Genomic DNA, 27,955 nt, shown 5'->3' with positions numbered 1-27,955 from the left:
AAGAAAATCTTCTCAGATTTTATAGACAATTGGGGACAGAGAAAGTATCATTTTTTAAAAAAAAATTTTGCTTAAATAGTTTTGTTACAAATCATTCACTTTGTATGAAATGCTAGCCAATTTAGCAAATAAAAAGGATGGGACAAGGGTTTGATATGAATTTGAAATAAATAATTTTAAAGAGTTTTCTTCTTTTTTAATGTTTATGAGTGTTTTGCCTGCAGGTATGTCTATATTTACTTGAAGTGTGTGTGATGTCCACAAAAGTCAGAGAGAGCTTCGGATCCTCTGGAATTAGAGTTATAGACAGTTATGAACCACCATGTGGGCGTTTGTAACCAAACCCACGTCATTCACTACAACAAGTGCTCTTTATCCACTGAGCCACCTCCTGAGCCCAACAATTATTTTAGAAAACTATTAGTATGTCCAAAATAATCTGTTTCTGTTGTCTATCTGACATTCGTATTTCACTTGGACACCTAATATTTTTGTTAGGTAGCTGTGATTAAAAAGTGTTTTCAATATTAAAGTTTTATTATGGGGACATAATTAATATATTTGCCTGTAGTTAACTAGCTAAAAAAATATACATAATTAAAATATGCCTGATGAGCTATCAGAGGAAAACATACCAAGGAAATGTAAGAATTTATATCAAAGTTCTAAAACAAAAAAAAAAACTTAAAAGAAGCCTTCTTCCTTAAATGTTAGGACTATGTAAAATCAGTGTTTTAGACGGTGCAGTAGCAAGCGAATTCTACCTAGTAGACCCAAGGTGGCTTGTGACATCATCATACATGTCAGTGGATGAAGAATTGTTAGTGCTAAAGCCACACTGTGTGATGACTTCCATGATCGCTTAAGCAGCTTTTGCACTGGCAGAGTCAGCACTCTTTTGTGAGCTCCTTAAGGAAATTTTCTGAGAAAACAAGTTCCACTCCATGCTCCGTTAAGACCTCACTGGTTTTGTACACGCTGCTGCTGCTGCTGCTGCTGCTGCTGTGAGTTTAGAATTGCTGGTTTTGTAGAGATCCATCGCCCTAGCAAGATAAATCTCTTATACATAGCCTACGCTGCATCGGTTTGCCCTCATCTTGAGACATCACACTCTCTGGACATTTTCACAGCTGGATTTCTCTTCTCCTCACCATCTCAGCTGCTCCCACTGTGTAGTGACCCCCACACTTTCCTGTTTTGCATATACCTCTACAGTGCTCAGATTCCCAGCTGAGACTTCTCTACCCTCTCATCAGCTCCCAGTTCCCTCCCATGTTTGTGGACTTGGGCTGGTATTCACAAATCTGGAAATTGTCAATGTCACTCATCAATCACGTATATTCTCTTTTAGTGTTCACATCCAGTGGATATTGTTTTTAAGGAGGAAACTCATCAGGCAAACCAAGCCTAAGCTCCTTTGCTTCATACAGAAAGCCATAAACACACAATGATTAAAAAATGTTTTCAAAAGTCGTCATCGAGTTACAGTCAAGGCAGGAGCATGGGTTGTGCCATGAAGTTAGTCTTTGTGAGGCTGAGCTTCTCCTCTGTAGTGTGGCATCATTACAATCACAGAATGGTATGTGTGAGATTAAGAACTTAAAGGTCTTAACTGAATGACATAGAGTGGGTGTTCAGAAAGCATTCGTTGTTACTTTACTGCCCACTCTTTTGCTTAAAGAAAAGAGGGAATGTTGGAGACAGTGAGTGAGACAAGGCTTTCATTAGAGCAAAGAACCTTAAGTTTCCCCATCCTGAGAAATTTCTTTTTTCCGATCCTAGATAAACATTCATGTGTCACTTAACAACTGACATTAATGATCATAAATTCAGTTTGGGGGAGTGTCATTGTGTAAATATCACAGAGTACACACAATTAAAATGGTACCGCTTACTGTCCTTGTAGGCAGATGGTTAAGTATACCTGAGCTGTGACTGTCACACAGTACATGACTGAAGCTCTTTGGCATATAATCATGTTCTATGTGTTTTATGACTCCATAATCTTTCTGTGCTCACATTTTCCTCCCAAAACTAGCATGTAGTTGAAGTTCAGTGTTCATGAATGAATGCAAGCAAACATGAGTGAATGGTAGTAACCCATGTTGTTACTATCCTTCTACCTGATAATAACAATGTGAAAGAGATGTGTATTTTATTGTTTCTGTGGATATTTAATAGTAAGTCATAGTGCACTCCTGTGATGAGATTTTGTAAGGTTGCCCCTTATTTCTGTTAGATCTATACTAACACACCATATTTTAATATAGCCCACATTTAAAACTAGTTTTCTTTAAACTTCTTAAGTTCTTTCCCTCTCTGTATTACTTACTCCAAGAGCTATGTGTGTTTTTAAAAGCAGCTCCTCTGAAAGACACTGAAGTAATTCACAGTCTGCTTCCATCAGATCAACACAAACTCATCTCACCCATTCCCCATCTCCTGTCTCTGCTACTTCTGAGATCCCACTTGTGAATTACTACTTCAGATGCATGCCTGATGTAGTGTAGTGGAAGGCCATTGAGCTACATAAACACAGGTTTGGACATGAGGCTGACAGTGCACATATACAGTAGTATCATTTTGTATGTGGAGAGGCAATGTCTAAATCTTACATTCAATGCATTTGTAAATGGCCTAACAAGGCGTCATTGAGCTCTTGTAGGATTAAATGAGATAGCAGCATTTAATTTTTGTCATAAGCAATATGGAGCAAAGATGACAATAAGTTGAAGCTATTATAGTGAAGTAAAAATGAGTATGAAAACTTTTGACTGTTCTATTCATTTTTTTAAAATTTTTATAGCACATATTATTTATATAAAATCATAGGCTGTAAAATAAGATGCTCATAAATATGCACAGTGTACTTTAGTCATACCCAACCCTCCTTTACTCTCAGATAGTGTCCCTTTTACACTTACTGCATGTCTTCCAGAGTGTGTGTGTGTGTGTGTGTGTGTGTGTGTGTGTGTGTGTGTGTTTGTGTTGTGTATGCATACACATGCACACATGCATGCTTAATACTTTGGCATCATTTTACTTTCTGGAAAATTTGCATTCATTCTTCAAGATCTGCTTATCCTCAGTGTTCACACTAAGATGTCAGGTTAGTCGTGTTGAAGCAGCCTGCTATGGCATTTCCACTCTCCTGCTTCTTAGTTAATATTGCATCCTTTTGCATTGTGTCTTATTCCATAAACTATCACAAAAATGGATGGGTCACACAGATAATAACTGTGAAGGAGACTCCGGCAGTTATTTACTAAAATTTCCTCATTTAGGGTAGGGGAGATGACTCTGTGGGTAAGAATGCTTGTTGCATAAGCAGGAAGACTCAAGTTCAGAGATCAGGACTCACTATAAAAAGCAGGCGATGGCTGCTCACATACCTGTAACTTCAGCACTCTGGGAGTGGAGACAAAGGAAACACCAGGGGCTTGCTGGTTGCAGGCCTGACTAGTTCCAGGTTCAAAGAGAGACATTGTCTCAAGAGATTTAGGTGGAGAGTGATCAAGCAAAATGCCTAGTCTCCTCCTCTGGCTGCCATAAGGGTAAATACAGATGTGCCTAACCATGCATATGCATGTGCATACACCACCACACACACCTATGTACTTGCACACACAAATAATAATTCTATCCTTATTCAATAGCAACAATTGCAACACGAAAGCTCAAACTCTTCAACAAACTATTTGGGGGAAGTATTTCTACAGTATCTGCTGACATAGCAATGGGTGAGTTTCTAAGAAGTAGAAAAATAAGTTTGTCTGTTTGGCTTGGTATTCACAAGATTGACAGGGGACAGACCCACAGCAGAAGGTATTTCTGGAATAAAGGGAAATCTTGTAACAAGTGCCTATGACAAACCTAGAAATTCTTGCTTAGTACTTTTTGTGCTATGCTACATTTTTGTAGCTGGAGAGCTTTCTCTCCAGATCCCACCAACACATTTCCATACAGAACATCCCACAGCACATTTGTGTGTGTGTGTGGGGGGTGTACAAATTTCAGCTTTTCTCCTGTTTAGAGATAAGACCTCACTATTTGGTTCAGGTTGTTTCAAACATGTGGTCCTCCTGCTCCAGCCTTCCAAAGGCTGGTGTTACTGGTGTCGGGCAGTCTTCAACTTCAAATTTCATCTTATTTTCCAGATTCCCTTTATAAAAATTGCTCCTAAAATTCTTTGGACATCCATGAGTGGTCCCCAAAAGACTGATCTTTACGGGACCTGGTAATTCTTTGGATTCTGCATTGCACCTGCCTATCCTCTGTCTTCTCAGGATATCTGCTCTCAGAGGCCAACCATGGATGAAGTGAAGAAGCAGAAGTAGCATTTTTTTGTTGTCACTCACGTGTTTGTCCTCCCTCAGTTAAGGAGAAAAGAGGAAGACATACAATCCTCTACCCTTCTATGAAAATGGAGTGGTCCTTTGTGTGTCCAACCACTGGTTACTTCAGTATCAATTTAGTAGTCATACTCAGTTTTGATGATCTTGGCTGTCTACAGACTATTGTTAGGGTTGTTAACCTCCCTTCTACTGAGAAGGGAGAAGAGAGAAGGAGGGAGCAGAATCATAAGGATTAGTGCTTAATTGAGGGGGAAACAGAAGCTTGTTCAAATTCAGTTTTCCTCTCTTGCGTTGTAGTGTGCTTCTATGAACAAACTTCCCCACTGTCTCTCATGAGAGCTACCTTATGCAGTGATCCACGGCCGAGCCCCAGGTGGAGCTCCGAGAGTCCAATCAGCAAGAGAGATGAGGGATTGTATGAGCGAGAGATATTGAGTCCATGATTGGAAAAAGCACAGGGACAAATAGCCAAACTAGTGGAAACGCATGAAGTGTGAACCAATGGCAGAGGAACCCCCATGGAACTGGACCAGGTCCTCCAGATAACTGAAATAGTTGATTAGCTTGAACTGTTTAGGAGGCACCCAGCAGTGGAGCCAGGACCTGTCCTTGGTGCATGGGTTGGCTTTTTGGAGCCTGGGGCCTATGCTGGGACTCTGCTCAGCCTTGGTGTAGGGAGGAGGGGACTGGACCTGCCTGGGCTGAGTCTACCAGGCTGGGCTGACTCCCCAAGGGAGACCTTGCCTTGGAGGAGGTGAGAATGTGGGGTGGATTGTGAGGGAGGGCTGGGGGCTAGGAGGAGGGAGGACGGGGGAATCCATGGCTGATATGTGAAACTAAGTTAATTATAAAATAAAAATACTATTAAAAAAAAAAAGAAGACTAGCTTAAAGACATTAACACAGCTGAGAAATAACCCAAAACAAAAAAAAAATTAAAACATTTGAGTGGAGAAATAAGCCTCAGTGAGTCTGTGATTTTCTTGGTTCCAGGAGAAGAGGTAAACAGAGGCTGAGCTACCCCAGCATTAGTTCCAAGAGTTTGAATCTCCTACTATGGCCAAGACCTTTCTTTATCAGATGCCTCATTTGTAGAGCTCTGATAACATCAAAAGTTCCTGAACAGTCACTTGTTATATACTTAGAATAGGATCTGCCTAGTGCTAGTGGTCAACATTACTGTTATTTGTGAAAATTGTCATCTGACTTGAAATGCATGGGGAGTGCTCATATTTCTCTTTACATATAAGAGAATCAATTTCTTTTTAAATTAGATGGTAGGGAATTCAGAATTTACTTCTTCATTTCTTAGATGACTTTAGAACTGATTTCTTTTTTTTATTAGATGATCTTCCATCACTGCATTTTTAGAAAAAAGCATTTTGAGCATGTGGAAAATGAATATACCCCCCTGGTGTCTTTGGCAGCAAGCACATTGAGAGGATGCATAAATTTACATTAAAAGTTCATCTCTGTCTTGACATTGCCTTGAAATTCATCTCCATAGGGTGATACTTTAATAATGACTTCTTGTAAACAATTGGAATGGATTCAGACATAGGTTAATACCATCTCTGGTAAACATCAAGAAGATAATTTCTGATTGATTTTTATCGTATATCTTGTAGATCTACCAGTCATGTATCATTGTCATCTTTCTACTAAATCCAGACACTACATGATATGATGGGTTGTTTACAGCCCAATCCTTCCATTTGACGGGGAACCAGGAATACTTCCCCTCAAGAAAGAAGAAAACCTTGTGTTAGTGGTTGTCAGTGAAAATCTGTCTCTACAAGTTTGTGTCATAGGAGCATTAAGATTCTTTATACGACCATCATTTCTAGCATTTAATTTTCCAAATGTATTTTCAAAAAACATGTCATATTATGGTCCATTACCAATCACTAATGGAGAATTTTATGACTAACTTTTGGAGCAAAAATGAGTATTTGCTGTGTGAGGATACATTTGCAAAACTAGATGTGGTAACATTTAAATGGCCACTTATTGCTAGTAGAGTACTGCTCTGACTAGAGCCTAAAACTTAGATTTCCATTTCATGGCATCATTATCTTCAAGGCCAGATGGATGTATTTTGCACTTAAAGAGCATAAGGGAAACCAATTTGATGGAAATAGGCTGTGTCTTATCATTAGGAAATTTAGAAATGGAAAAATAATGACTTGCATAATAAATGTATGATCAGAGACCGGGTCCATCTCCCAATATAGTTTGTTTTTTTCAAGAAACAGGGAAGCAACACACATCTCTACTAGATGCTCCTTTATTCAAGAATGGCTTCAGTATCCAAGGTCAAGCTGAGCAGGGTAACTCTTTCATTGTGTGGATTCTTCGATGACTCATCTTTTCCTTCTATCCATGAAACTTTTATTTTATGCCCATTTTGTATTCGAAATTTCTAGAAAATAGAGCTCTTAAAATAATGCCATCGTCATTGTTTCTATCTTATTTTTAACTACTATGTGGGCTGTGAGGATCCATTAAACAGTTTTACATTCTTTCTTTACTGATGTCTCTACAGTCTGTTCCCAACATTGCTGAGGATAGCTGTAAAGTAAACAATGATTTAGTGACAGAATTTATACAGTGCCTATAGTGTAAATATTGCTGGAGAGAGGCTTCTTAGTCTAGAATACACATCCTGAAAAGCAAGGTGATAGCTTGTGAAGTTTCTTCTTTTACATTTTGACTTCTAAGATTTACTCATACTTACATAAACCTCAAGTGTTTATTTTATAGCTAATCTTCACTGAAAGCTCTTCCAAACTTCATTTCCGTGTTGTTTAAAGTACAAAGGGTAGGATAAAGAAATAAAATAGAGGTTAAGCAACCTGTCTGAAGCCTCAAGCTAGCTGCTGACTGTGTCAACAATCAGAGATTCAAACCACACTGGATTCACTGGTCCTTTAGAGGGTTCATTGTTTCTACCTGGCTTTTCTCAGAGTATGGTTCAGTATCTTTATTTGTCAATGTAAAATACTCTTTACATTATTAAGGCGTTTAAATCATGCAATGCTAATATTCTAATGTAATGTATGACAACTAACTACCAGTAATATAATATGCCAAATGTTTATTTAATTGCTAATTCAGGATCGATAATCCTGGGGATAATTTTTGCTTTGTTTTGTTTTACTTTCAGGAAGTCACATAGTTCCAGTAATTAGTGGTAAATGAAAGCACAACCTGGTAAAATGCCTTCAGACTTTTAAAATCAATTTAGTGACATGAATACTCAAGAGGCTTCCAAAGTTGTTTCTTATCACAAACTTAAGAATGACAGACATGTTTAGGGAAGTTAGCTGGATTTTTGGAAACAGATACAAGTAGAAAACTTTCTAAACGATGAAAGAGAAAAAGTTCAATGGAAGCATTTTTCTGTACACTGAGGGCTGCAGATTACGAGATGTTCCTGAATTATCCTTGGAAAGGGTCTGAGGCAGGAGAAATTAAAAAGCCCCCTCACATATGTGGCATCATGCCCGAGGTGAGGCATTCCCTTCCTGCTCCATTCTTGAAACATTTTCCTGATTCAGATCAGAAGTCTCCTGTATGCTTGACACAACAGGATGTGTATTCGTGACTGTCTACGCAACCTTTTGTCCTACTAGACACTTGACTAGGAGGGTAGGACTAGGCGTCCAGGTATCTGGGCTGTTTCACCCTAAGTAATCAACTCCCACTATATGAACGTATTCAAATATTAATGAGTTTCTATGGAATTCTTTAGCATTTATACACACCAGTTCTCATGCAAAGATCTCTGATTTTTCTTTCTCCCGAGTGAGTGACAGCTACAAGCTGAAACTCCAGCAGGCTTAACAATATGAATGGCAGAGGGAGGAACAGAAGCCCATCCATTCCCTTTCTTACTCTTTCATTCAGCAGATTTATCCTGAGAGAATCTTCATGTGTCAGACATTATGTCAGACCTGAGGATCTAAAGATGAATATGTTAAGATCCCCTGAAACTCTGCCTAGTCACAGAGATAGACTATAAACAGTAATTATAACGCATTGTGATAAGGGCTTTGACAGAACAATGCACTCTCTGCTCTGGGATTTCTAAAGAAGGAATAAATGACTGTGCACACCAAATTGCTCCATTTAATTTTAATCTACTTTTAATAGTCATTCTAGTCTGATTGTTTAGTATGTAACTACCGTAATTCAGAAAAAGGTAGGAAAAGACCTATGCAAATTAATGAAAGTTTAAATATTGCAATTCTATTTCTAAACTAATTAGTGCTCATTATTGTTCACATTATACATTTAATTTGAATCTCAAACAGAAATCTATATAAAGTCTAATGTGGAAAATGTTTAAATGGTTTGCTTAGAAAAAAATCATTATTGTTGTCATTTATATAACTTTGAAATCTAAAGAGAAATCTCAAAAGAGGATTATTTTCATATGCACCTTTCAAGAACAGGCATATGGAGGAATTAGGGTAGGGTACAACATGTCGTGAAGATGGCTCAGAGACAGTCAGAAACATGAACAGTGTTCTAGACCACAGGTGGGTGCCTGAGCTTTGAGTAGACGTTCATCTGCTATTTGTTTGTTTTTGTTTTTGTTTTTATTATTATTAAATCTTGTATAGAAAAACCTTTTGGCCGGATGAATAGATTTATTTCACTTGTCATAGTTTATCAATACTTTTTAATGGGAAAAGAAATAACTATGGAAAAATTATAGCATTTAGTAATGGCAATTAAAATATTTTTCTGAATTAATAAAAAATCAAAATCAGAAAAAGTTTCTTAACATTTCTTAATAATCATCAAGCTATTGCGACCGAGAGCAACAAAAGCTCATTAATAACAAGACATGAACATTCCTGGAATAAAAAAATTTAAGTAAATTGCCATTATAAATTGTTACATTTATTACTTTTTCTTTAAAAAATTGGAAAATGATTTAAAATTTTATTATTTTTGTACTTTCAAGTTTATTTTTTGGATAGAGACTTCATACTTATATTTATTAGTGGGCTACATTTTGTGGTTTTCAAGGGAGAATAATTAGTATACACAGAGTCTTAAAGTTTTATCATTCACAAGATAAGTGTACTGAAAGTCACATGTAATATTATGTTTACTTATTTTTGTTCTGAAACACCAGAATTTCTTCTACCAAACTATAGCACTGTATCAGAAGACAGACACCTCCCAATAATCCCTATACTTCTTCCTCAGCCTCTGGAACCACTACCCCCTCTTTAAGAGATCAGCTTCCTCGGTTTCCTCATGAGTGGGATCATGCAGTGTGTCTTTCTCTGTCTGACACATAAAATAAAGTAAATGCATCTAAAATCTACAGTAAACAGAATAGATATGAAAAGGTCTAAAGCAAAGGTGGACAGAATGGCGCTCTGTTTCAAAGCTTAATTTCAAAAGCTGAGAGTGATCAGTAGCCAGTGGTTAATTCCACACCTAAGGAGTCAGCAGTGTGTTTAAGAGGAAAGGGAAATCAAACCGATGAAAAATGGGTAGAAGCCTATGGTGGGGGGGCAGTCACAGCTCTCAAGCATCCGAGGAATGCAATTCAACACATTCCAGGATTGCCTCCCCCGCCAGCTGTGGAGCTGCTCTGCCCAGTATCTATCCATCCACCTTAGAACACTTTGTAAACAGAAATTAGCAGGAGAAACAGATGCTTGCTCTTCTGTGTTTCCTATGGAGCTCTACTCTAGTAACCCTTTCTTTTGTAATTAGAAGAAAGTCATAGTCATTGTGAAAGAGAAGAGCCCTGTACCTTAAGACGCTCTGAGAAAAGAGTGGAAAGGGCAGAGGAAAGAGACAGTAGCTAGGATTTGCTAGCTAAGATAACTTCACTTCCAGTCATTCTTTAACTCTCTGCTCACATTCCCTCATATCATCCCCATTTAATTCTTATGTTGCATCAATGTAAGAATGCAGCAGGAGTGTTTATTGTTGATAGATGCTACACCTCCTTGTCTTGGGTCAAAAAATCTATTCCTTGTGAATAGAGATCAGTAGAGAACACGCCTTCTTGCTCACATTTCTTCCAAGTTTCTGATTTACTGCTGCCGGACACCAGGGATAGAGAGGGTTTTCAGATAAGCTTAGTTTGCAGGAAGTAATTGAGTCAGCAGATTATACCATTGTTTCCTTCAGATCCGGTCTATGGATTCCCTTCTGAATGATTTGAGACTTTGGGAACTTGGAAGCCTTCAGAGTTTCTTGGTAAAGTTCACTCAGGGAGCTAGACTGCTGAAGGTCAGCAGCCACCAAAGCCACCATAAGCCAATGGCTTTTCTCATACTCAAAAAGAATAAGATAAGGAGGACATGGAGTAACCAGATTAACTAAAGCCAAGTAAGAGGAAAAGGACTTCATAGAGTGGGAGGGATTCCAAGGAATACTCCTGTGTTGACCTGCCCAGTCTTCTCTTATGAGACTTATGGAGAGAGTTAGACGGAGTCTGAGATAATCTTACTGGGTTGGTCCATCAGAGTGAGCCAGTAAAGAGTTGACATGCCCTAAGCATGCTCCCTAGTGTCAATCACTCACCCATTCCAGGAAGGAGAAGTGAGTGAGTGCTTTGGGGCTAAGCTCACCTCCACTTGGACCCTACTTTACTGCATGAGAGAGCTGTCTGCTGTCTCACAGGAAGCCCGGAGTCCCTCCTGCTCTAACGTGACCTGCTTCCATTGCCTTTACTTTCTATTGAAACATCATAGCAATATTATGGGTCAGAGAAGAAGAAGAAAAAGGAATCCTTCATCCAAAGTGTGGTGGCTGAGCCTTCTGGCCAAGTGAAAACTATGAATCCCAATATCATTAACAATAAATGCTTAAAGCTTTTCTTCCTTTCCAGCTACAATTTCTGTGAACCTCACCAGAAAACTCATTTTAATAAAACAAACAAACAAACAAACACAGTCCTAAACTTCTCACGCAAACATACTAGCTCCTGCTGTTACATTGTCAAATTATGCTCATATCTGAGGCATCCCTAAAACTACCCTGTACTCTTATTTATCAAAAAAGAGACTGGAAAGACAATGTTTCTCAGTAATCCTTTGGGGTAGAACTGGAGAGCCACCACGTAAGTATAAATAGCTAATGATAAGACACTTAAATGATAAGACACTTAAGGCCATATTCCCACTGGATGTGTCATTCTCTCCCTGACAATCACGCTCTTAACCCTGATGTCCAAAAGCTAGCTTAAAGGCGTCATACTAAATAGGACTCTTTTCCGAGAAGCCCACATGAATTCTCTCAGGAGTGCTTTCACCTTTCTCTGAGCGTGGTTTTTTCTTTCTTTCTTTCTTTCTTTCTTTCTTTCTTTCTTTCTTTCTTTCTTTCTTTCTTTCTTTCTTTGTTTCTATTTGTTTGTTTGTAAGGTCTTTTGTTTTAATTTTTTCAATCATGTATTGACTCTTGTGGATCTTTCACTCATCAAAGTACACAGCCTGAGATGACAGGTTCTATATTGTTCTGTGTGATAGCCCAACTATCTGATTTTATCTCAGTCAGTCTCTAAGACATTAACGAACATCTCTGAGTGCTGAGGGCTCAGGACAGGCCAGTACCCCTCCCCTGTTGCCATTGATATTCTCCACATAAAATATATTTTGTTTTAGATTTTTGACAGGTTATAAGTTAAATTGAGTCTCATGTAACTGAAACTTCTACTATAAACAAGGAAGATAATCATAGTGAAATCTATTATCAGGATTTTTTTTCTGAATTTATTATAAATGATATATTAAACCTTGTCATTATACATTAACCTTTCATCTAAAATCTCCCTATTCCAACTTGACATAAATCTGGAGATAATCTAATTTAACACTGAGTTGTAGTTATGATCAGTATAAGTTCAGTTATCATCTTGCTTTTAACAATCATCTTTTTTCAATATTATATATATAAGAGATATTAGAGTTACCTGGTATCACAAAACAATCCTTAGAAATATGTCAGTCTTGCTATTTAAACTACCCTTTATGAATATGTAAAACAAAATATTTTTTTAAAAATAGACTTTTCTTACCATTTACCATTGTATTTGAAGGTGAATTTTTGCTAATTCTAGTTTAGTCAACTATTCCATTCTAGTTAATATGATATCTTGTTAGCGAGAGTGACTACTTTTTATTGGACCCAAAGCTAGAAAACATATTTTTCCTAAAATGGTTACATTTCTTCAAGGCATTCTGCTCTGTATTGTTCCACTAGTACTATCTGGGTGGTGTTTTCCTAATACTAAAGTTATATATTCTGGATTCTTTTGATGGTTGTTTGTATATATTCCAAACTTACTATTTGTGAATTTTAGAATAAATAAAATAAATGGCTTTCCTTTTCTGGTCACTTCCAGAATATATAATTAACTTCACTACAAACCCTCTAGTGAGAATTTTCCCATTTGTGTTGGTCAATGGAGAAGCACAGATATAGGAGGTGTATTTGCTAAAGTATGGATAACATTTTAGTACTGAGACCAATGTGGTTTGTAAGCCAAATAAGTCTCCTATTTTTTTGTCTCTCATGCTTATAATTTCCCACTTACATTATGATCCTTGAGCAGGGGGAGTAAATGGATTTATGAAGGCAATATAGATGGAAATGATGGACTAAGAAATAAGTAGATTGATAAGTATATTTCAGTTATTCCAAATATCATAATTAAAACTTCAAAAGAACTACTCTAAGTATTCATAATTAAAAATGGAAGAGTAGGCATAAAAGGTCAAATAATAGCAAATCCTCAGTATAACCCTAAAACTGGACCTCTCAAAAGTATACAAATATTGAGTACAATTAGGAGTTACAAATAGGTGTTAGTGCTGGACTTTCACTCTGAACCACCACCATTAACTGTCATGATTATGACCATATACTTTACAGTCTAAACTCATAAAACCAAACATTTCAAACTCTTGAGAGTAGACCCTGTTCAATCACTGTGTTAGGTTCCTATCAACAAACATTTTTATTTTAAAATTCTTATGGGGAGTAGGGAGAAACAAGGATATAGGGTGAGGTTTTCAATTTTAGAGTCTAAGGTTTGGGGCCATGTAACAGTTAGTTTTTAACTTTATAGTACTCTTTTATCATTTGCCACAAAAGCAGGTTGACTACCTTTTTCCTCAAGCAAGCTTTTGGAAATAATCCAAATCATTTAAATTTGATGCATGTGCTCAGTTCCTTCCCTTGCTAGTTGACTACTTTGTGAAACCTAGCATCAACATTTTTATACATTTTTTTTAATTAAGAATTTTTTATTCATTTTACATACCAATCAAAGATCCCACACCACCCTCCAGCCTTCCCCTCCCACCCCACACCCCATTCCTTTCTACAAGATGATTACCATGGGTAAGTACATTTAGTAGAGGCAGGTCCAAGCCCCTCTCCCTGCTTCAAGGCTGTGCAAGGTGTCCCATCACAGGTAGTGAACTCCAAAAAGCCTGCTTATACACTAGGGATGGATTCTGATCCTACTGCCAGGGGACCCCTTAAGCAGATCAAGCTACCTACACAACTGTCTTGCTATGCAGAGGGCATAGTCCAGTCCCATGTAGGCTCCACAGCTGTTGATCTAAATTTCATGAGTTCCCACTAGTTTGGTTCGGTTGTCTCTGTGGGTCTCTCCATCATGATCTTGATGCCCTTGCTCATAGAATCCCTCTTCTCTCTCTTCAACTGGACTCCTGGAGCTTGGCCTGGTGTTTGGCTGTAGATCTCTGCTTCTGCTTCCATCAGTTACTAGAGAAAGGCTCTATGATGACAGTTAGGGTATTCACCAATCTGATTACTGGGGTAAGCCAGTTTAGTTGCCCTCTCCATTATTGCTAGTAGTCTAAGCTGGGGTCATCCTTGGGTATTCCTGGGAACTTCCCTAGCACCCAGTTTCTCCCCTAGATACCGTGATGTCTCCCTCTATTATGGTATCTCTTTCATTGTTCTCCCCCTCCCTCCCTGTTCCAGTTCAACCATCCCATTCCCTTATGTTCTCATTCCCTATCCCCTACCCTCCATTGCCCACCCTTCATCCCCAGTTTACTCATGGAGATTTCATCTATTTTCCCTTCCCAGGGCGGTCCATTCATCCCTCTTTGCATCTTCCCTGTTAGTTAGCTTTTCTGGAGCTGTGGGTTATAGTCTGGTTATCCCTTGCTTTACATCTAATATCCACTTATTAGTGAGTACAAACCATGTTTGTCCTTCTGAGTCTGGGTTATCACACTCAGGATGATATTTTCTAGTTCCATCCATTTGCCTGCAAATTTCATGATGTCATTGTTTTTTTACTGTTGAGTAGTACTCCACTGTGTATATGTACCACGTTTTCTTAATCCATTTTTTGGTTGAGGGGCATCTAGATCATTTCCAGGTTCTGGCTACTTCAAATAATAGCATCAACATTTAAGATGTTATTATGAAGGGCATCTCAAAACAGTCCACTAAAAGCCATAAACAGCAAATTTCATTCCATCTGCCCTAAAGCAAGTTTATTTTATTTCCATGTGCTCTATTTGATTTGCTATAGTTAATACAATCCACCCATATTTTTCAGGAACTCTTTATGGCCTAAGAACTTTAGGCAGCGGCTGCTTGATCAAGCCTAGCACACCTTTCGCTCTCATTTTCTCACTGGTGAGCATCACAGATACCATGCATCAGTGGCAAGTCATGGTATTTATCACATAGCACACCACAGTTTCCTTTTGGGAAACAAAATCTTACATATTTACATGTATCTCTTGCCTTCATGTTCAACTTAGATTAAATTTTCTGCTTTTTAAAATTCAAATGAATTAAAAAAAGTACTTGAGGCTCTCCCCCATATATAAGATAATTACTTACTTTACTGTGTATATTTCTTTTGTGTGCATGGCAATCTTTGCAGTCAAATCAACACACACATGCATGCACACACTGTCCATTTTTTGTTTCGACAATCCTGACTGTATTTGTCAATATTCTTTCTGGCCCAGATTTCTTATATATAAATTAGATTAAGTGCACAGATCTGTTATATCATTCAAAGAAAGGTAATTTTAAAAGTTTGGGAACAGTTTTGAAGAATATGTTGGTGATGCTGGAAAGACGGCTCAGTGGCTAAGTATACAGGTTGCTCTTCCAGAGGACTAGGATTTGATACCCAGAATCCACATGGCAGCCAACAACTTTCTGTAACTCTAGTTCTAAGGGGATCTGGTACCCTTTTCTGACCTCCATGATCACCAGGCAAGCACGTGGTGAACACACATAAATGGAGGAAAAATACCTAGATACACAAAATAAAAATAAATGTTCTTAAATGTTTTTTTTTTTTTTAATGAATTGGTGCAAGGTGGTGTAGCTTTATAAAGATGACACCACCATCTTATGGGATGTAGCAAAAAGGGCGTGTCTTGTGCCAAGTTAACCTCCTTCAGTTAGTGCTTAGCAGCATTTAATATAAACTTTTCCAGTCTGTGTTTACCCACTCAAAGGATGCTCCTTCTTAAAAACAAATGTCTGAATACATTCTCCTTCTGATGGGTGTATGGTAAAGATCTGGTTACAGGTGCATTTCCTCCATTGAATCTATTTAACATGATTACCTAAGTGTAAGTGAATGTCAAAGGGTAAAAAGAGAAAGAAGTCCCTGTGATGAAATAAATTTGCTAATATACATATAAGGGATAGTGAGTGCTATATGTTATTAGCATAATAAACTCTTCCAGTGTGAACATATAATACTGACTTTCTCTAATTATTACACCCATATTTGAATTTATTTTTCTATTCAGTATCTATTGAGTTTTGAATGTGGACATTTCTTTTTCATTTTATACTGAAATTTGAATAGGTTTTTTAACATGCATTATCTATTTACAGGGAAATGATGGCTTTTCAAAATGAAATAGTCTGTGTTATCTGCTCTATTCCTTTTGCTGGTAAAAGATTAATTTTGCTTTTTATTGAATAATTGTCTGTATAATTTTTACATTTCTTTGAAGTAATGTGTATCACTTTTAAGTAGGCCTATTTATTCAACTAGAATATATAGACCTTTTACTTTGAAATGCTATAAATTATCATATTTTGTACCATGATTAAAATATTTAATACTCCAAAAATATTTGTGTGCAAATAATCATAATAACTCTATTATTTATATTGTATATATTTATATAGACTCAGATGAAAACATGAAGTATTTATCTGTGGGGTGGCTTAAAATGTCCGTTTTTTTACAGGACTATTTCATATTTTTATAGCAGCAAAATTCACAGCACATTCAGTTTTACAGACTCAAAATATCAGGATATTAAGCTTTTGTCAGAGGAACAGACCCTCTCACACTTTTTAAATGAACCTAATTCATGTAATGTTCATGACTTGCTTTTTTCTTTCTTTAAAGATGGTTGGCTAAGTTGAGTTAAACCACTAATACAATGGTTTTATAATACCAGGTTTTATGCTTTGTTCAATTTATACACTGTGTATTGCAATCATTAATCCATCCTCTCTCAGATGCCATTTAGCTGAGGACAGCCAGTCTCATGCCTGGAAGTATCAGCATATACTTGACAGGTAAGTAGATCAATGAGTTTACATAATGTGGTATTTCTTACAGCTGTGTTCTGCACAGGTGGTACCAACACAGCTAGAGTGATGTTTTTGGTTGTTTTGTTTTGTTTTTTTTTTTTTAATTGTAGTTAGCCAGTCTTCCTCTTGATGCTTATAGTATCTTTTTCGTTAATTGCCAGCATGTTCTTTTCTATTTATTATTTTCAGTAGGAAGGAAAGGAAGGAGCCTTAAGATTATTAGCCTCCTTGTGTTTTCATTCTGAAGACTCATGTATTACTTAAACTATTCTTTAATTAGATCCATTCTTCTTTAAGACTTTTAAAACTAGTTAGTCTTATCCTAATAATTTATCTTTAAAATTTCAATTAAGGCTAGTAGTCAACAGTTTCCTCTATATTCCTATTCTAGAACCAACCGAAGCATGTTTTCTGATTATAAGCTCAATATAAAATAATTCTCTACCTTGATGAGAATAATGGTTATTGTGACCTGAAGCTCCAACTTGCTCCTGTATTGAAATACTCAATTACCCTGCTACTTTTTCCTTATTCAAGATCTACTTTGCTAGTACTTTCTTTCTGTTCCTCTTGGGAAGCTCTACTAGAAAATATATATTGAAGTTTTCCATCATAAAGGGAAAAATTGAGATATTTTATTGTCTGAAAACAAAGTCTAATATATTATTATAGTAGCTATGACAAATAGGATTGTGAGGTAATTAAACTAAATTATATGACATCTAAATTTCAATTGAAGACAATTAGCCAAAATTAATAGATATTTTTCTGAAGTAGTTGGTAAAGTACCAAAGGAAAAGGCTATGAAAATTCACTAGGTTTGAAGAATAAATCATTTATATTTTTAATATTTTTGTAATTATAATTGTATTATTTCTCCCCTTCCCATTTTTCCCTCCAACCCTTCCTATGTATCCCTAACTCACTCTCAAATTCATGATCACTTTTCTTTATAATATATATATATTATATGTAATATATATATTATAGATAGATAGATATAGATTATATAGAGAGATAGATAACTAATATATATGTGTGTATGAGTGCATGTGTATGTATATATATATGTGTGTGTGTGTGTATCTGTTACCTGTATGTATATGAATTCAGGGATAATAGCTTTTACTGCATAAACAATTGGATGCTTCTCCAGGGGACTGTCATTTCTCCTGCTCTCAAATTTCTCCAGTTAACCGTAGTTATTTGTCTAGAGTTGAAGTTTCTCTTTGCAACAGATGGGACCATTACAGAAAACCACAACCAAATAAAATGTAGAGGAAAAAGAGAGCATGTATTTCCCAGTTCCAACTTATACATCTACTACATACTTCCTATACCTAACGCTCAGGGATCATTGCAGAGGAGGAGGCAGGCAGAAAGTTTGTAAGGGGAGACGCACAGGGAGTTTCCTGTGAGATTGTGTTTCCAAGAAATGTGAGAGAGCCTACAGCTATGAAGTCTCTTTGTATTAAAAGCCAATGGGGTCAGGTATAGTAGACTACACATACAACCCCATTACATGAGCATCTGGGCAGTAAGATTGAGTTCAGCCTGAACTAAGTAGAGGAGACTTTATCGAAAACAAACAAGCCACAGCAAAAAAAATACCTCAAAACATAGAAAAGTCCAAGGAAATGATGATAACAGCAGTTACAAGCATCCTGGATGCAAATGGAGGAAAGGATGAGTATGACTAAGGATGTAGCATGAGTGTCATTTTCTTAATATAGTGGCTCCAGAGATGACAGTGAGATTGGTTGTTCAGTGACTTCTAAACAGAAGAGACTATATTTTGACCTCCTGTGCTACTCTTTGAAGCTCTTAGGAACTTCATATGTGTTTTTTTTATCATATCTCATTGTTAATTCTCAAAAGCAGACTGTACTGTGACCTCCCCTTCTCATCTGCATACTTATAAAAATAGTATCTAACACAGTTTGTATTAACTCTCTTCAGGTTTACAGGATTTTTTCAGGTTCTCAATTCCAGAGTTTGTTAAGATAAATCATCCTGAATAAAGGAACACAAAATCCCAAACATGTTTGAAGTTTATTTAAAAGCCGAACAAACAATCAAAGTATTTGGGATGTAAAGAATTATATATCACAGGACGTTGGTGGCACACACCTTTAATCCCAGCACTCAGGAGGCAGAGGCAGGTGGATCTCTTTGAGTTCGAGGCCAGCCTGGTCTACAAAGCAGGTTCCAGGACAGCCAGGGCAGTTACATGGAGAAACCCTGTCTCGAATCCCCACCACCACCAAAAAGAAGAAAAAAAAAAACCTTAAAAAATTAATTGTATACCTTAGGTAACTGAGCTGAAGAACAACAGATGTCAAATTGTCAAATATGATCTCTGTGTTTAGACATTGTATTTATTCAGTGTCTTTCAGATAGCTTTGTGTAAAAAGGATTTTGCCTGTAAAGAGTTAATGACCAAATGAATATTTTTATTTATTTGTGTTATTGTACAAACTCTTGTCAGGGACTGCTGTCTTCTGATGTAATGCAATGCTTCTAATTTGCTCAACCCAATAGGTTTTTGTCTTCTGGGTGAAATAAGCTTCAGGAAAACATTTATTTCTAAATGTTGTGATGTATCTATTTGAATTTTTCTTACACTAATCAGAGGTCTACTGTAGAGTCTTGTCTAAGATATTGGTAAAAAATCTCTTCAAATGCCTTCATGGTTTCCACTAACAAAAAATGAGTTATACTCTGAAGTATAGCAATATTTTCTCATTTCCTCACTCTGTTTATTGGATATTTTCTAAAGGATAAATGAAGGGGGAAAGATTTTGTTTTAATACCCAGGACGTATGGAAATGCACTCTGACTTCACGACTGTATCAGTTAGATAGCTAAAGTTTGGATAAATCACTACTGAGGCTTGTAAAACTGTTTGGGACTATTTTCAGAATGTATCTGAAGATTCTCTTCCTGCTTTACAAGAAAGTCCACACAATTGATACTCACAGAGAAAAACCATGGTGTGTGGGAGAAACCAGTCAGAGGTTCGATAAGTATTTGAATTTTCTGATGTTATTTATCTCATTCTTCCTATGCTTTTTAGGGTATATGCAAGCTATGTTAATGGTGATTGCAAGGGATTCTTTCCAAGTGAGTCTGTATCATAGTTCTTATTTTCAGTGGCTGTAGCTATTTTTGAAAGGGATACATAGCTTGAGAGTGCATTGTTAGAATACAAAAGTGTATTTATGTGATTATTTAGTTCACTACAGCTCTGTCTTAAGATCCCGAAAATACATCTAGTTGTCTCTCTATTTCTTTTTCCTATAGGATTAATGAGCATTTAAGTCAGATTGCACCCTTTAATTGGGGGTCTGTTTTATACCTTCAAATATGGACAATTCTGTGTCTTCCTGCATTCAGAATATACAAAGCAACGGAAGTTAATTTGAAACTTTTTCCACATTCAACAAAGTTCGCTTTTAGGGCCATCTGGAACAAGAAGCTATTACTTTACAGTTTTGTGGCACATTTGTTTTCAATAGGCTTAGAGTAAAAACTGACAATGTATTGCAATGTAGTAACTTAGTACTTTGAAAAGAGGAATCCAAAACTTTGAAGGAGTGGCCATTCTTTCAGTATTTGCTCAATGAAGACAACAGAGACAAAGTAAGAACTCAGAATTCCTAATTTCAATGTTTTATTTCGATTGCTTCTCAAGTTAGAAGTGTTCTGTACTTTCAAATTTTATTTAGATCCCTGGAAAATACTTGATCTATTGGTATTTTCTTTTCTACAGTTAAGGCATTTGTTTCAAAAGGTTAAAAATCTGTTAGAAATATGAATGTAAAAGAACTTCTAATAGAAACTTGTAAGATGATAGATTTCATTTCTACAAAACTCTAAAAGAAGTATTTGCCCCGACTTACGACTTCCGCCACTGACCTTGTTGCTCTAGAATAGGTATAATAGTATCTGGCTAAGCCATGTAATTTATCATGCAGCATAAAATGACTACATGGGACAAAACAGAATATTTTCTTCATATGACTTTTGAATATTACTCAGTGCCTGGTCCCATGAGTCAAGTAAGTCAAGGAAAGTCTAATTGTTAGCTGAACTTTGTGTCATAACATGTAGTCTGATCAGAAATAGAGATGTCAGAAAATGAGTACTAAATGAGGGTGAAAAATGAATGGATGGATGGATGGATGGATGAGTAAAATAAGAAAAGTTTCAATGGAGTAATAGATACGATGTCTGATACACTGGAAAATAAAAACAAATAGAACATGCCTCACTAATTATTTAGTTAAGCTGAAATTCTTCAACTGTTTGAACTCATCACAAGATTTGTCTGCAGTGTTATACAAAGAAGAAGAGCTATTTGTGTGTGTATATATATATATATATATATATATATATATATATATATATATATAGTTGAGAATGTCATAGACGTGTATTGAATTTGTATCATTCTTTTCCTCCCTCTTTTCCTTCCAGTTCCTCCTATGTTCTTCCCACTCCTTCTCAAATTCATGGGTTTGAATTGTTTAATTGTAATTGCTACACACACACACACACACACACACACACACACACACACACACTTTGACTAACAAAATCTTTGGAGATAATTTTGTGCAGCTCATATGTATTTAGGGCTGACCTCTTGCAGCTGGCTAGCATATCAGAGTCTTCATCCCTGAAGATGAATTCTCATGTTCCCAGCAACCACTGATTACTTGCAGCTATTTTTTTAGGACTGAAACCTTGTGAAAATTAAAGGAGAAGATGTAAATGAAAGAATAAGACCCATTAGAGACAGGTACTGGGTTTAATAATGGCCCCAATTTGGAATCCCTTGAGTTTCTCAACATTTTTTAATGATTAAGAAAATTGTGTTACATTCCTAGGTTGCAATTCGTTTTTACAGCCACTTACTTATTGCGGTACAGTGGCATGTGAAAAAAGAAAGAACATGATTTGAGGAAGGGGCAAACACATTTACATTTTTGTTTTCTGTTACTTTCAAAGTGTTTCATGTACAAAGGAACTTCTGAATTCTATGGAGTACCTCTGGATTCTTTCCAGACAAGGGGTTCTGTGACATGATATAGACCATAAAGAGTAACTTGTAGTTAGAGCCACATGCAGCATAAAGTTCTCAAAGGCCACTTCACATTTCAGTAGTAGTCTGATAATTAAGAAAACCGTGAAAGTTGAAATCAAACAGGTCATGGTCAAAGTGATCACACTGGGAGCATTCTATAACTTCTCTGATGCTAAGATCCCTTGGCTGTAATGGACAATAACCACGGCAGTTATCTGCTCAGATCACTGTGATGATAAAATGAGGTGAAGTGTATTAGTCCTGAGCCATACAGGAGTCGTGTGCAAATAAAAGGTAAATCATGGCATTATTGTTGCTTGCCATCATTACTAGTTTGAACAGCCATGCAAAAACACATCTACTTATATGTTTCCTGAGTAGTTTTATTTGTTTGTTTTTCAGGACAGGCTTTCACTGTGTAGTTCTGGTTATCCTAGAACTCACTATGCAGACCAGGCTGACCTCCAATTCACCTAGCTCCTCCTGCCTCTGCCTCCTTAGTGTTGGTATTAAAGGCATGCACCCCTGTTTCCCCAGCTTGTTCCCTGAATTATTAACCCCTGCTTCTGCATTATGCACCATGCATCACAAAGTCACATTCAAGCTGCCTGCTTGCGTCCTTTGCATACACTAATACACATTTTTTGACTTGCTAACCTGATCTTTTCCCCAAATCTTGTGACTCTCCAGCCTTTGAACCTTTCTCTTTGCTCAGCCTACACACAACAGAAGTATTATCCTCTCCAGTTTGATTTCCCTTTCCACAGTCCTCATCTTCAGGTTCAGCTTGAGGGGAACTCTTCTAATCCTTCCCTGAAGCACTCAGCATGCGTTCCGAGCATTCTCAAAGAGTTTCACATTCCATGGAGCACTTCAGCAGTCCTGTACTTCCACACTGTTGTCAACCTGACTTCCACCACCACATGCTAATCATTTGGGAGCAGGGACTATTTCTCCCTTCATTTTAGTAATGTTGTGTCTGGTCTCTTGTCAACATATATAAACTATATGTCATGTTACATAGGGGCACACCAGAAAACTCTAGAAAGAGCCTGATGTAACTCTTCATGACAGGTGTGTACCATTTGAAGCATGCAAATTATTATTGATTATTTATATATACATACATACATACATATATAATCAACTGATTATGTATGTATGTATGTATGTATAATCAACAATCAACTGATTATATATGTATGTATATAATCAATAATCAACTGATTATATATGTATGTGTGTATATAATCAATAATCAACTGATTATATATGTATGTATGTGTATAATCAATAATCAACTGATTATATATGTATGTATATATGTCAGTATATGTTAAAGATGTTCTAATTTGAGTGAGTGTTTACAGTCATTACAATATATCATAGGATCTGGAATATGTGTAAATTAAATTGATTACAACACCAGAAACACTGCCATATGAATTTACTTATAAAGAATATTTTACTGTTAACAGTAGAGATCAAAGTGTGGGAATAACCTAATTTTAGTTTCATTTAAAAACTGGAACATTTAACTTGTTTTAATACATTCTTTTGTTAATTCTTTGAGAATTTCATACATTGTGTTCACTCACCTCTTCCAACTCCCCCCAGATCCATCCTCCCTTCCCATACCCACTCAACTTTGTGTGCTTGTTTTTTTATATTTAAAAACCCACCCTATACAAATTAGTACTAGCCATATATTCTTATGTGCTGAAGCATCTTCCACTTACCAAGGGCCACACCCTTAAGGAAAAATGAATCTTCCTCTCCCAGCAGCTACCAATTACCGATAGCTGTTCAGCTGGGGATGGACTTTGTGGTAGCCTCCCTTCTTCATACTAGGATATTTATTGTCTGATTGGATCGTGCACAGGTTGTTTGAATGCTGTTACAGCCATTGTGAGTTCATATGTGCAACTGTCCTTTTGTTTCTGGAAAACACCATTTCATTACAGTCATTTACCTGGTTTGCAGTTTGTAGAGATTAACACAGAACCACACATGGTCAAGATAAGAGACCATGGAGTATCTGGTTGTTTGTTTTTTGTTTTTTTTAAATCAATTTACTTATTTGTTTTACACCCCAGTCACAGTTTTCCCTGCCTCTTCTCCTCTCAGTCATTCCCCCCCCCCCAAATCCACTCCTCCCACATTTCTGTTTAGTAACAGCAGGTCTTCCATGAATATCAACAAAGCATGGCATTTCAAGTTGGAGTAAGAATAAGCACTTCCCCATGTATTAAAGCTGGGCAAGATGACCCAGTATGAGTTGTAAGGTCCCAAAAGCCAGTGAAAGAGTCAGCTCCTGTTCTCACAGTTAGGAGTCCACAAGAGAACCAAACTACATATCTGTCTTTTGTTTGTTTGTTTTGTTTTTTGTTTTTTGTTTTTTCGAGACTTAACTGTAACATATATGCAGAGTGCCTAGGTCAGTTCCTTGCAGGCTCCCAGTTGAGTCTCTGTGAGCCCCTATGAGCCCAAGTTAGTCGATTCTGTGAGTTTTCTGGTGGTGTCCTTGATCCCTATGGCTCCTACAAACTTTCTCCACCTCTTTGGCAGGATAACCCAAGTGCCACCTAATGTTTGGCTATGGTTCTGCATCTGTTTTCATCAGTTGTTTGATAAAGTCTCTCTGATGACAGTTGGGCTAGGCACCAATCTAAGAGTACAGCAGAATATCCTTAGACATCATTGCATTGATCCCCTCCCCCCCCCGCCACCCGCCCTGCCCAGTCATGTTTGGTTCAATCCTAGGTCTCTGGATCATCTAGCCTGTGGGTCCTGGTGCTCAAGGCAGTGTCAGGGGTGGGTTTACTTTCCTGGCATGGGTTTTAGGCTAGACTGGTCATTGGTGGGCCACCCCCTCAATCTCTAGGCCACCCTTACCCCAGCATATTTCATATGGAGGACAGACTCTAGAGCAGACTAGGACAGACTCTAGGTTGAAGGATATGTAACTGGGTTGGTGTCCTAATCTGGCCACTTGAAGTCTTGCCTGGTCACAGGAGATGGCAAAATCTCTTCTATTTTCCCTTCCCAGGGAGATCTGGGTGGCCCCCTTTGAACACTCCTTGTTACCTAGTCTCTCTGGGTCTGTAGATTGTAAAACATATATTTTTGTCAGGCCTGGTGGCACAAGTCTTTAATCCCAGAATTTCAGAAGCAGAGGAAGGCATATCTCTGAGTTCGAGGACACCCTGATCTACAGAGTGAATTTCAGGACAACCGGGGCCACACAGAGAAGCCCTGTCTTGAAAAATGAAAAAAAAAAAAAAAAAATCACTCACCAACTTGTCTTTAAACTTTAAGCTTTCTATCTTCTCATGAAGATTGTTAGCTAGCAGACTCTCATCATTTCTGTATTAATGATTTGTATCCTAAAAAAAAGAAGGGTGTATTTTGTTGGTGGTAGTGTTTTATTCTTGTTGATTAATTTGTTTTTTAGATATTCACCCCTAATATGATGAAAAAAATCTCTTGATGGAAGGGAATTTTGAAATTTTTACATTAAAAAATGGTATCAGTAGATGTGTATTTGGGATATTAAAAATTATTGGTGAAATTAAGCACTATACTTCTTAAACTTTTTCACTTATGAAAATTTTATATAATCCCAGGCATGTAAATACTTAAGAATAAGAATAAAGATCAAACATTTGCTGTTAATAAGTCATAAAAATTTAAATAATTATTTGATATACGTATTAATTTATGTTTACTAAAGACAAATGCAAATTTGCTACTAAGAATTCTGTCCATTTATTTGAGAATATAATATAATTACATCATTTCTCACTTCCTTTTCTTTCCCTAAAACCCTCCCATATACCCCTCCTTGCTCTGTTTCAAAACCACGCCCTCTTTTTCCATTAATTGCTGTTTCATTCACATCGATATGTATAGACGTAACTATAACCAGCTCGGTCTGTATAATGTTGCTCATAGGTATGTTTCAGGGCTGTTGGGCACCGGACATCCAACTAGTGTACTCTTCTGGGGAAAACTACTTCTCCCCCTCTCAGCCTTTCTTTTTTGCCTGTAGTTCTTTGTGTAGGGTTGAGACCTAGTGTGCTTTGTCCTGTCTACTTTGACATGTCTATTGGTGTCCTTCTTCAGCTCACATTTGAATCGTCATTGTACTGAGAATTTATGTGTAGCTTCTGACATTTCTAGGAGACACCGCAAACCCCCTGATCCTCTGGCTCTTACAAACTTTCTGCCCCCTCTTCTGAAATGTTCCCTGGACCTTCGGTGTGGGAGTCCTTTTAGATATATCTATTGGGGCTGGTCTTGACAGCCCTGCATTTTTTGTTGTTGTTGGTGGTGGTGGTGGGGTTTTTTGTTTGTATGTTTTTGTTTTTAGTTTTTTTCTTTCACTTTTTTTTATTAAGAAATTTTCTTGTTTTTTTTTTTTGTTATTGTTGTTGTTTTTTTTGTTTTTCGAGACAGGGTTTCTCTGTGTAGCTTTGCGCCTTTCCTGGAACTCACTTGGTAGCCCAGGCTGGCCTCGAACTCACAGGGATCCGCCTGCCTCTGCCTCCCGAGTGTTGGGATTAAAGGCATGTGCCACCACCGCCCAGCAGTCCACATGCTATCCACAGATCCCCCTCCTCCCTCCTCCCTCCTCCCACCCCCTAGCCCTCTTTCCCAAGCCACACCACATCCCCCAAATCCAGGTCCCTGGTCTATGGGCAGGCTTCTGGACAACCTTGCATTTTTGATTGAAGTTTTCCATAGTGGTTTCAATCTGTTGCAAAGAAAAATTTCTTGGACGAGAGCTGAGGAGAACAGATATCTGTAGGTATAGGGACAAATGCTATATTGCAGTTAGGGATTATATTGGTTTAGGAAAGGTCTGCTCAATACGAGAGAAATCAAGCCTGGTACTAGAAAATTAGTCAACTACTCAGTGCTATGAAAGTTACAGATCTCAGATTAGAACTTACAAAGAATATTTATTTTAATATAAATAATTCAATGATGGTTGAATTTTGATAGTTCAGAACACAGAGCACCTTCACTGTTTTTCAGGGTGGTATTTTTATCTTATAATCACTAATATTGAGAACACCAATTCATATAATCTAGTACAAAGTGGCAGATGTGTGCTCAGGCCATTGCAGAACTTGCCAGAAACTCTATCTTAGTCACAGGCCAAAATTCATTTAAGATAGTTTTAGGAAATTCAAGTCAGAAATTCATGTATCAGTTATTGGAATCAAGCATTCTATCATAATACAATAGGAAGGCAGGCATACAAAACGGTAATTACACTCGGAATAATGACAACAGCAAATGCCAAAAATCTTGGTTTTCTGTAATAAAAGCATCGTCATGTTTCTTTAAGATCAGAAAACCTTGTATGCACAGAAAGATACTACAACTGATAGCATACTGTACTCTCAAGTCTGATCTGCATGTTGCAAGCAGCTTGCATTGATTTCTGCTTGGAATGACAGTAGTTGCAGAGCAAAGAGCACAGATTCTGTGTTCAGAAACAAACGCACAGTGGGACTCACCGAGGTAACATGGGCATGCTCTGCAAAGAACACTGTAGATTCATTACTCATAGAATTTTGAACTGTTTTTTCATTATTGAGCATTCAGAAACCCATTACTCTTGTCAAATTCTTTAAAACCCCAGCACTCAGTACAGGATGCCTTATAGGTCATGACCCACAGATTAAAGAACTGAGCTAGAGGGTGAGCAGTAGTGAGTTTATGTGCCTTCCTCCGGACCATGTATCAGTGTGTCCAGTGATGGACAGGAACCCCAATTTCTGCTTAGGGTGGGGTAGAGTTGCCTTGCAACACTTAAAAGTTACCCTCATCAAGTTGAGGACTTTACTATTTAGTAAATAATGTCTCTAACTACTCCAAATCATGTCTTTATGGTA

Source organism: Peromyscus leucopus, chromosome 12, assembly GCF_004664715.2.
Source record: "Peromyscus leucopus breed LL Stock chromosome 12, UCI_PerLeu_2.1, whole genome shotgun sequence".
Lineage (NCBI taxonomy): Eukaryota > Metazoa > Chordata > Mammalia > Rodentia > Cricetidae > Peromyscus > Peromyscus leucopus.
The sequence above is the reverse complement of the archived record's forward strand: the minus strand, read 5'-3'. Positions refer to the sequence as shown.